Here is an 11,749-nt window from a genome sequence, read left to right as displayed (position 1 = left end):
ACAAAAAACCATGCCAAAGACCGGGAGAATGACGAAAAAACCGGAATGAAGTCTTGAGATGTCACCATCTGAAACAGTTAAGAAACAAGACAGAATTGCCTAACCAGAGAACGAGAAACAAAACCACAGACAACAGGACCTGACCAATCAGCAACAAAACTTTGAGGTGGCACTTGGGAGGCCACATGGCATTACAGTGGGATGTCCTGGTCAGGAGCCTCCTTTACAATTGGACACGTGTTCCCATACCAAATTTCACCTTCCTTCACCATGTCGCTATCCACCCTACCACTTGGAAGATCCATCGCCCGAGGAATGCCGCTCGAGCTGCTAGCAATGGCCATCGGAGTTGGGCACCATGAGCACTGCCACCTGGAGTTTCCATCACCTAAGGAATGCCGCTCAAGCTGCCAACAAAAGCCATCGAAACTATGACTCCATGAGCGCTACCACCTAAGTGACGAGTGTCGCCTGCGATATCACCTTCAACATTCTGACCGCCACACCTGGATGCCTTACCTTCATCCAACGGGAGTTGCTCAGAGCCCAGATGAACTTCCATTCTGTGAATGTCCTGAGGAGCACTATACTATTCTTCTTCTTCATTGAAGATGATAGTGACATTAGCCAAAATAATGGGCCGGTTCAGGTTTCTCTAGAACCTGAAATGATTCGAATGGAAGGCAAAGTAAGGATATTGTCTACAGGGTAGACTAGGAGGGGGAGATCTGGCCTGAGAAGAGGGTGGAGAAACAAGTGGTGGCGGTGGAGCATCACTATGCGCAACCTGAGAGCGAGCGCTACCACCTCGGTCACCTCCTCTGCGACTTCGCAAGTGGTGACAAACCATCGCGCTACGGCGGGAGAGAAGGTTAGCAGAATTGGGGGTCTATAAGGAAAATAGAGAATGCGCAGAGGGCTCCTGGATAGGGTTCAAATGGTAGTGCTTGGAATGGGAATAACAGAACCCATTGCCAAAGGTAATATAGCAGAGAAGCCAACAACATTTTCCAATCACAGTTCTGTTGCAGGGGATTCCTGCTTGGTGCGGGAAAATGCTGAAGGATGGAGGGCAAACAGATGGGTTAATGGGCGCCATGTTAAATCGAACATCCTTCATTTCTTGGCTACAGTGAGCATTAAAGATTTCCTGCAAGCTGGCCTGCTCATGCCTGAAGTGAGTCTACAAGTGCCATAATTGAACCTGGGATGGTGTGTTGGCCACCATCTGGCTGGGCCGAGCACCGTCAATCCATCACCTCACCATTAATTTTCTGGAAAGTCACCTGCACTCGAGTGTGATTTGCCTCCCTATTTCATTTCATTCTTTACAAGATTCTAGTATTCCATTGATTGGTCTTTCAAGGCTAACATAGAGAGTGAACCTTAATGTAGATCCATCCCACTTTCCACTCCTATATTAGCCAATAAATCAGCCACTTTATTTCCTTCCTGACATATGTGCTTGAGAATGATCACTCTGTGAGAAGAGAGCCAGATTTCAATAAGTTCAAGCCTATTCGCCATTCTCCAGTTGTTGCTCACTTTTCTTGAAGGTGTTCCTTGCATAATTTTGTTGACCATATTTATGAGGATCTAAGAGTTGCCTTCTATAATAAGTGGAAAATAGCCATTTTTTTGAGCTAGAATGAGTCCCTGCCATAGTCCTTCAAGTTCGGTCGAGTTATTTGTGTCCCATCCTTTTGAACCTAAGAAGGTTAGAAGGGGAGCTCCCTTATGATCTCTGAAAATTCCTCCAAATCCTACTTTACCTGGATTTCCTTTCGAAGCTCCATCAAAGTTTAGTAGGAACATATGAATGGGAGGTGGGAGCCACTTTTCAGGAGTCCTGCTCTTTATTGGAGTTTTTCCTTTGATTATCAATTCTTGATTCCACTGAAGGTTCCAATTTTCCAATATATTATGTTCCTCAGGGAGGGAAGGAAATTCCTCCTCATGCCAGGTGTGGAGAAGTAAGGTTTCCTTGATATTTTGACAAAACATGTTCCATAGAGTTTTCAGGGGCAAGGAGAGATCCTTGAAGATTCTCTAGTTTCTCTCTTTCCATATCGTCCACATGAGAAAGCCCGGAATGAGCTTCCATAAGAAGTTTAAAATCTTTCTTTTAAATTGATTCCGATCCCAATTGCGAATAGTGGCTATGATGTCTCCTTGGACCTATCCTTCCTTTTGGCATCGAAAGCTGACTTTTTCCCAGAGCTTGCATGCTAGCTGACAAGATTGCATAAGATGCTTAGTGGATTCCTCTTCTTGCTTGCAGTTAGGACACAGGGAGGGCCAATGATAGTTTCTCTTCCTAAGGTTGTCCCATGTGATTATTTTGTTTTGACATAAGATCCATAAAAAGGTTGAGACTTTCGGCCATATATTTGGGTCCCAGACTTTGTTCTGGAGAGAATATTTGACAATATGATCTTTGATAATGATGTTATAAGCCTCCAGAGTAATGAAGGTGCCTTTTTCTTCATAGCCCCATCTAAGAATATCCCTTTCATTTGAATGTTGTATTTTCCTCTTCATTAATTCTGTATCAAGAATCTGTTGAGCTTGTTCTGTTCCATGTCTTCATATGTGATCCGCACTAAGCCATTGCCTGTTTCCCTGTGTTGTAGAAGGGTTCCAGAAGAGCTTGAATTTGTCATAAGTCTACATATCCTGCTCCGGAAATTGAAGAGGTAAGATTAGGTCCTTCAACTTGGGTTGTTGCTACCATGAATCTTCCCAGAACCGAGCTGTATTACCATCCTTAACCTCCCAGAAACTATGCTGCTGAATTAGGATTCTGTGTTTCTTGGCTGCATTCCATATTAGAGAGCCCGAGCTGACTTCTGAAATTCGTATTAGTTCTTCTGTAGGGAGATTACTGGCATATTTTACTGTCTAGAGGGTTTCCCATGGGGTAAATGACGCAGTGATCCATTTCCACCAGATGCGAGCGCCCATGACCTCATTGCTATGATATGGATCTCGCAATCCAGTTCCACCTGCACATATTGGACGGCACACTATGTCCCATTTGACTAAAGCCCATTTACGGAGTTGACCTGAATTGCCCCACAAGAAGGATTGTTGGATATGTTTGATTTCTTTGAGAACCCATTTGGGAGTAGCCATGATCGAGAAGAGGTACAACGACATTGATTGGAGGACAAACTTAATTAAGACAAGACAACTTGCCATATTGAGGGTCCTGTGAGTCCAGGAGGCAAGGCAAACCTCCAGCTTTTCTAAAAGAATTCTCCAAGATGAGTGCTTCAAGGCCGAGTCAATCATGGGTGCTCCTAGATATTTGGAAGGGAGGATAGCAATGGATAATCCAAGAATGCAGCCTATGGAAGCTTGGGTAATAACAGGGGTATGAAGAAAGAAAATTTGGGATTTGGCTTTATTTATTCTTGGACCAGAGGCTTCCAAAAAATCCGACAGTAATGAATTGAATTGACGAGCTTCTTGGACTGAAGAATGACCAAAAATCATGTTGTCATCCACAAACTACTGGTGGGTAAAAGCAGGGTGTTATGAAAGGACAATCCTTTTAGATGTTGGGTTTGTTGGGCTATTTTAATGTTGCGGCCAAGACCTTCTGCCATAATAACGAAGAGGAAGGGGGAGAGAGGGTCTCCCTGTCTAATTCCTCAGGAGGGATGGAAAGGGGAGGATGGAATACCATTGATCAGAACAGAGAAGAAGGAGGAAGAAATGAGACTCATGACCCATCTTACCCAGGGGTGAGCGAAACCAAAAGCAATTAGAGTTTTTTGAATATACAGCCAGCTTAAGCTATCAAATGCTTTTGAAAGATCTATTTTAAGGAGCATACCTAACTTTTTGGTATTCTTCAGGGAGTGGATGATTTCATGAGTAAGGATGATGCCATCCGTAATCTGCCTGCCTTCCACATATCCAGATTGCTCACGCGATATGAGAAGTGGGAGCAACGATTTGAGTCTGGAAGCGATGATTTTGGAGACAATCTTGTAGATTACGTTGCACAGGGAAATGGGTCGATATCTAGTAACATATTATTATATAAAATTCTAAAATTAATTATTTTCAAACTATTATTATTAGATAAATTTATAATAGTCATATGACATTATCATATGAATTTATAAGATTTGTGTTATTTAATTGGATAAATATATTATATTTCTACCAACAAAAAACAAATATTTTACCTAATATTATTATAATCACCTATTATATTGACTATTTAATTGACTAGGCCAGCCCCTGCTTATATTATTATTATTTAATTAATAGATTTGCGACTCTTTTGATAATAAGTAATTTATTTTTACATAATGACTAGTTTCTAACTAAATAATTTTATTTCACTAACAACTAGTTATGAACGGCTAACACTATGTAGTGATGCATCCTTGCTATTTGTTTTCTCAGATCGATCGATTTCTCACCTTGTCTTGAGGATTAACCACATTAGTTGGTTCAAAACGTTAACCCAATCCTTGTGATGTGATTAATCCGAAAGACTATCTCTCTTATCAATGAGAAGTGTACATATATTGTCACAATGCCCCTCACAGTCGGACCCTATAGTTTTGTCCGATAGTGATAATCATATTGTACTATTTAATTATAAATTATGACTATCAGATAATTATTAGTTTTAATAATTAGTCTGAAATTGCATTTTTAGTATTTATGTATACATGAAAATATTCAGAAAAAAAAAAAGGTACTTTTTGTGACTAGTTAATTTCGAGTGAATCTAAATACACAAGAAATTATGGTGCCTCGGTGTTTCTCTAGTATTATCTGCTCATTGTACCAATTTCTCCCATGTCCTCTACTGATTTTGGTGAATTCCTCTTTGATGATGTCCAATGCCAATGCAGTGGACATTTATCCTCGATGTTTTTCTGAGCCAAAGGGAAGCTCCACAAGTAACAACCAAAACGTAGCCTCAAATATATTATTGGGGGCCAAAATGCAGTAATATGACAATTCCAGAAACATTGCATGTTAATAATCTTCCCTTTAATATTGATTAGTAATTTCTTTACATGATCATGTAATACTAAAGTGTCCAATAGGGTCATTTAACGTTGATCATCCATCAATATCACCTTTGAGAATGTTTAGTATTTAATACTTCCTATTACACACAGAGTAGATCACCAACTTCAAGGATCTCAATATAAAGACAACAAAAATGAAATTAAAAGAAATTCTAGGAAGTCAAATGAAACTAATCCTGAGTCAAGAAAATACCAAGCCCTTCATATTAGCAAGGAATTCTTAGGCACTAAAATAGAAAATCCTTCCATTGCATTATTTTCACCTTTTCTTTAATTTCTTTAGAACATAACTTTCAGAAGAAGAAAAATTCATTGAAAAAGGTCTCAAAATCCTAACAAATTGTCGGGTGATTGTCGTATCAATTAAACAGAAAGCCAATCATTCAATATGCTTTTAACTTGCAGAATATATTGAAGAATATGAAGCTTTCTCATCCCTTACTCCTAATCAAATTGTAATCTATGGGTTCTAATCAAGTAATCAATTTCCCTCGAAGAAAATTAAGAGATCACTTTGGAGAAGGACTTCTAGAAGAATTAGGACAGTATAAATGGAATTAACTAGGAGGAAATTGAAGCACTTTAGTGGGTGCTCCAAAATATTTGAACACAACTGAAAATGATTTTATACTCCCTCCACACATTTTAAAACATAAACCATTCAGTTTCATCTCATTTATTTTCCACCTTTCTGTAATATGTAATTCTTTGAGCAAGAATAGAGAATTCATAAATATTGTCATGAAAGAGGACTCTTCATAATCCTAATAAGTTGGGCTTTAACAAATAAACAATTTCATGTAGTCATTAAATTTTACATGGTATATTTCAGTGATTAAAATGACAACTTTATTCTTAATCTGATTACAACAAAAATAAATTCAACCCTAACAAGTTGGGATCTAACAAATTAAGAATTCCATGTAGAAAAGTAAACTTACATGGTAGATCCCAATTATTTGCAGTGACAACTTCATTTTTGATTTTATGACAACATAGATAAATTGAAGAGTACATGCATATTTATGTATTGAACACATTCCGAGATTTCATAGAAATATAATGATATGATTTATCTGTAGGATTTTTCTCCATCACGCGTACCTCTTTTCGTAATAAAATTATAAATCCTACATCTGCATTCCTCATCCTCAACATACCAATTATTTACAATGGAATACTTTATCGTTGATCCCTTTATGCAATAGAGATCCACTACTATGGCATGGAGATGATTGGTGTCATAAAATGGTGCAGTGCATCCTTCAATATATGTCACAGAACCCCTCTCATCTACAACAATAAGAGTCCTATCAAACTGCATGGTCTCCATCTTATTCATCCTAAAATAAGTGGATATTTCCATGGGTTACAAAGTGTGCTTGGGTATTTAATAGAAGAAACTATCACTAAAAAGAAATACAATGCAACATATTAGTTATCAGCAAGAGGACAACCCTGCCAAGCTACTTCCTAACTACATAATGGTAATCTCGAATTACCTCTTATAACAAACAAAAGATAATATCAACTTCCTATAGAGTCTACCTATGCATGGTAGCAATGAAAACACTGTCAAAAACAACATCTACAACAACTTTGGTCAATCTCTTCTTCTAGTCAAGGGCATGCCCAACTTTTGAAAAGTATCAAGCAGGTCAAGGTCCACCTCATCCAGGCTCTTCTTCTTCTACTATCTCTATTTACGTTCAAAATAAGAGGAAAGGTCTTGGAAATTGATGGGTGGGTAAAAGTTACCATACCATTTGGGTTCTTCCATGTTTAATCATTGCCTGTAAGCATTGAATCTAAACTGCAAAAGTCATTCGAGTTCATTCTTTTTAAATGAAATTAACCTAAGCTTTGGAGAGTTGTAAGGTTTAATTGATCTAAGTGTAGTCTACTTAAAATATAGTAACATGGTTTAAAACTGTAGGCATTGAGATCAAAATCTAAGGATGAAACATAAAATATTTTATGTTTATGATTACAAGAAATTTTAATTTCATGTAACAAACTTTGAGGAATGTCTAGCATTTTCATCCTACCAGAAAATTTTCTTGCATCACTCGAGCCCTATGAATTTGGGCATGGTAGAGTCCATTACACAAACAATCAAACACTAAAAAAAAGTGAAAAGAAAAAATAAAATTTCAAGCATTCTGACCATAGAAAAGTTAGGGAGGAGCGAACTGATATGTACAATAAGGATATGCAAAATTCTTACTTGTCCATTGTCCTTTGATGAACTGTTGGCCACAATCAATATCTACATTATCATAATCATTAAACCCTTTGTAAAATAAGGACATGAAAAATGCTTAGTTGTGCATTGTCTTTTGATGAATTGTTGGCCGCAATCAAGATCTGCATTATCATAAGCATTAAACCTTCAACTCTAGATAAAAATATTTGCTTTGATCATATAAACCCTTGAAATTGTTTACCCATAAGAACAAAAATCATTTTTAGTAAAAAGGAAGAACTCTTAAGAGTCCAAATTCATACCCATGTAAAAATTACCAAAATCTCCATGCCGAAAGACCTTGCCCTTCCTCCATCTAATCGTGATCTGGGTTTGAATCCGATGAAATCCAATGATCATGTTGATGGTTTTCCTTATTATAGCACACACAGATATACAATGTGATGTTGTAATCGATGAATATTTTATTTGAACCCAATGCTAAACTGGAAATTAAAAAGAAAATAAATATTTATAATGGAAAAAATAAAAGAAATATTTATAATATAAAATAAAATAAATAAATTGAAATTGGGTTAAATGATTTATTTTTAATAATAATTAGAAGAAGAATAAGTTAAAAATGATATTGGGATGAGCTTAAATATTTAAATATGACCTCAATTAATAATAAAAAGTTAAATTAATAAAAATAACAAAATTCAATTTGTTATATTTTGATTTTGTTATTAACTTGTGAATAGGCTTTCTTACAATACCATGGGCCAATACCATGATTTATCAATACTACAAGTCCAAAAACCATAACTTATTTCACAACCAAAATATTTTATAACAATATGAGAAGATTATTAACTGTGGATATTCACCCCCACATTATGGTAGATATTATTAACTTGTAAAAAATAACATTTGTTACAATACCATGGGTCAATACCATGGATTATCAATACCACATGCCCAAAAAAACATAAATTATTTCACAATCAAAATATTTTATAACAATATGACAAAATTGTTAACCATGGATATTCACCCTAACTTTACCATGGATATTAATTTGTAAATAGGATTTGTTACAATACCATGGCTTATCAACACCGCATGCCAAAAAACCATAACTTATTTCATAGTAAAATATTTTATTTTAATTTACTTTTACAACATATTTTTAATTGAATCTAAAAGTGAAAATGTTACAATTTGAGATATATCTAAACAGTCCATCCTCACATCCTCACGACTATTAAAAATATTCCATAGAAATTAAATTAAGGTTTTGATAAAATTAAGCTAAGATGGATCTATGCGGGTCCTTTATATATATATATATATATATATACTAAGGATCCAAGGGATGAGAGCAAGCAAATTGACTAATTGTAATAGATTAAATATGGTGCATGACTTTTTAAAGTTTTTCATTATTTTATTTTCTTTGACATGATTGATCCAAAATATAGGTTTAATGTTTTACAACCAACTAAGTTTTTTTAATTTAGATAATTTCTTAAACACAATATAATGTGATCAAATTTAAGAGAGAGTTGGGGGAGATAGTGAAAAAGTTGCAGGGGAGAGAGAGAGAGAGAGAGAGAGAGAGAGGGGGGGGGGGGGGGGGGGGGGGGGGGGGGGGGGGGGAGAGAGGGGGTGGGAGATAGGGAGTGAGAGGAAAGAAAAGAGAGGAGAGAGAGAGAGAGAGAGAGAGAGAGAGAATGGAGTTGGAGTGGCGGAGAGAGGGAGGAAAGAAAAAGGACATAGAGAGATAGAGGTGGAGATGGAGAGGAGTGAGAAGGGAGAAATGGAGAGAGAGTGAAGGGGAGAGGAGAGGAGGTAAGGGAAAGAAGAGGAGAGGATATAGATAGGGAAATAATGGGAAAGGAGAGAGATGGAGACATAGATATGGAGAAGGACAGGGCGGGGGGTAGATATTGATAGAGTTGGAAGGAAGAGAGAGAGATATGGAGAGTGTTTTTGAGGGAGAGATAGAGGGAGGTGGGAGATAAGGGATAGAGAGGATGGAAGATATAGATGAGGAGAGAGAGATGGAATTGGACGGGTTAGGAAAGAGAGGGAACAAGAAAAACATAGAGGGAGAAAGGTTGAGAGAGAGAGGGTGTGAAAAGGGATTCATGGAGAGAGAGTGAGAGAAAGAATAGAGAAGGAGAGAATAAAGAGAAGGATGTAGATAGAGAGGAAGAGAAGGGGAAGAGAGAGTTAGACAGAGAAGGGGAAGAGAGGGAGAGAGAGTGTGTATATGTTTGGGGGGGAGATAGAAAGAGGGAATAACAAAGAGACACAAACACAAATATAGATATTATATAGTATTATATAACCAAACTAGATCCATATTAACCCTATACTATCAAGTGCCGAGAGAGATCTAATCTCTCGAGGTGCAAACATTTCCTCAAGTTTTACACTAGAAAAAAATGTTTGCACCTCGAGAGATTGGACCCCCCTCAACACTTGATAGATCCGGGGATAAGATGGATCTAGGTCGGTTAATATGAAATTAAAGTATCTTTTATTTGATATTATAGTCTTAAAAGTTAAAAATTCCCTTCAAATTAATTTCAAATTGGAACTAGATCCAATTAGATTCAATGAATAGATTTTTAAAAATACATATAGTAATTTTTTTATTAAAAAATATATTTTTAAAATTCCAAATTATTAGAGATAAATAATGAAAAGTTGGCTCATTTATACACCATGTGAGGATGAAGAAGTGTTTAAGGAAGAATAACCTTTCAACCAATCTTTAACAACCTTTCAATCCCCTATCACTTGTAAGTTTGGATTGCTTGACACAATTAAGATGACTAACATAAAAAAATTGATTCATATTATTGAAGTACTTGTTAGGTAGTTGTATTTCTGTTCTTAGACTAAATTAGCCATTCAAGTTAGCCATTTTTAGTTGTATTACTTATTAGCTAGTCACATATTTTAACCCATGACTAAATTAGTGATTTATGTTAGTCGTTTTTAGTTCGGTCACTTAAGATTGCTCATTTTTTTAGTATTTCACTTGGAAAAACTCTGGTGACTAACTTTTTTAGTCACCTAGTCACTAATTGCTCATTTTCTACTAGTGATTTCCCTAGTATAATGGGAGTAGAACTCATAAAAATATGGTGTTGGCATTGTAGAGAAAAAGGTAATGAAATGGATTAGGTGAATCTCGTAACCATTGTGAGTCAATTGAAATATTCGTGTACATGAAATGGGCACAAGAGCCTGAACTGAAGACTTAAAGAGGAGATGGGCAATGATTTCATAGCTAGAAATTATGAGATAAAATACTAGCATACAAAAGAAAAACCTCTATATAGAAGGACGAGAGGAAAACATTCAAAGGATGCATAGTGTTCCAGTCAGACATATGAGTCTTGGAAATGTGGGATCACTAGTACAAAATGGCTAATTAATTAATACAAAAATGACTAAAATTTGCATATAAATGACCATTTTTCAGTCGGGGATCAGTAGTAGCTAATTTACAATATCTTATAACGCAACCAACTTTTAGTCATTTTTAACTTAGTCATTAATTGGTTGTCTAAATTTTATTGTATACTAGTATACCTAGTCATAAATTTGGTCATTAATTTAGTCATTGATTTAGTCACTAATGTCCACAATTAATGACCAAATATACAACAAGATATATTACTATGTGCACCCGAGAAAACCAATTAATGACCAAAGAAATATGACCAAAATGTTGGTTTTGTTATAAGATACTGTAAATTAGCTACTAATAGTCATATATATGAAAATTTTAGTCATCGTTTGAAACCAACTAATGACCAAAGAAATATGACTTAATTTTGGTTGTGTTATAAGATACTATAAATTAGCTACTAATAGTCATATATATGCAAAATTTAGTCATTCTTTGTAATCAAAAATCTATAGTAATTTATATTTTTTGGTAGTTTCATATTTATTATATAAACGACTAATTTATTATTTTATATTCATTTTATTTACTTTCATTAATAATCATTATAAATGACTAATTTAGTCATATATTCATTTTATTTGTATTCATCATTAATCAATATAAACTACTAATTTAGTAGTTTTAGATTGATTTTATGTGTTCATTATTAATCAACATAAATTAATTAGTATGATTTTGTGACTAAATTTTAAAAATGTCATACAATGTGCATGTTCATCTAATATGAAAATGCAAAGTTGCATATGTTAATTACAATACTAAATAATATCAAGTGCAACTATAAATAATTTCAACCACAAATTATATTATATGAAATGTTAAATTATTACAATATGAGTTTCCAACTTAATATTGGTTGGACTACAATTTACACATGAAATGATGTTCATCACTTCAAAACATTATCATTGTGTTGCCAAGGCATTGTAGGTGAATTCAACTGTGAATACTTGACCATTAGTTTCTATGTGTATGTCTTATGCGGGATATTGGCTCTAAGGGTATCAC

At 35.4% G+C, this 11,749-nt stretch overlaps 1 pseudogene; it reads left to right on the top strand.

Moving 5' to 3' along the window:
* The first annotated feature begins 907 nt into the window (after nucleotides 1–907).
* LOC149178151 (protein CLMP1 pseudogene) overlaps nucleotides 908–11,749 on the top strand; it is a 39,540-nt pseudogene continuing 28,698 nt past the window's right edge.

The sequence above is a fragment of the Pinus tabuliformis genome, chromosome 4_1 (genome assembly GCF_031772625.1).
Source record: "Pinus tabuliformis cultivar Carrire ecotype Pingquan chromosome 4_1, CPIR1, whole genome shotgun sequence".
Lineage (NCBI taxonomy): Eukaryota > Viridiplantae > Streptophyta > Pinopsida > Pinales > Pinaceae > Pinus > Pinus tabuliformis.
This window is presented reverse-complemented; position numbering and strand designations above follow the sequence as displayed.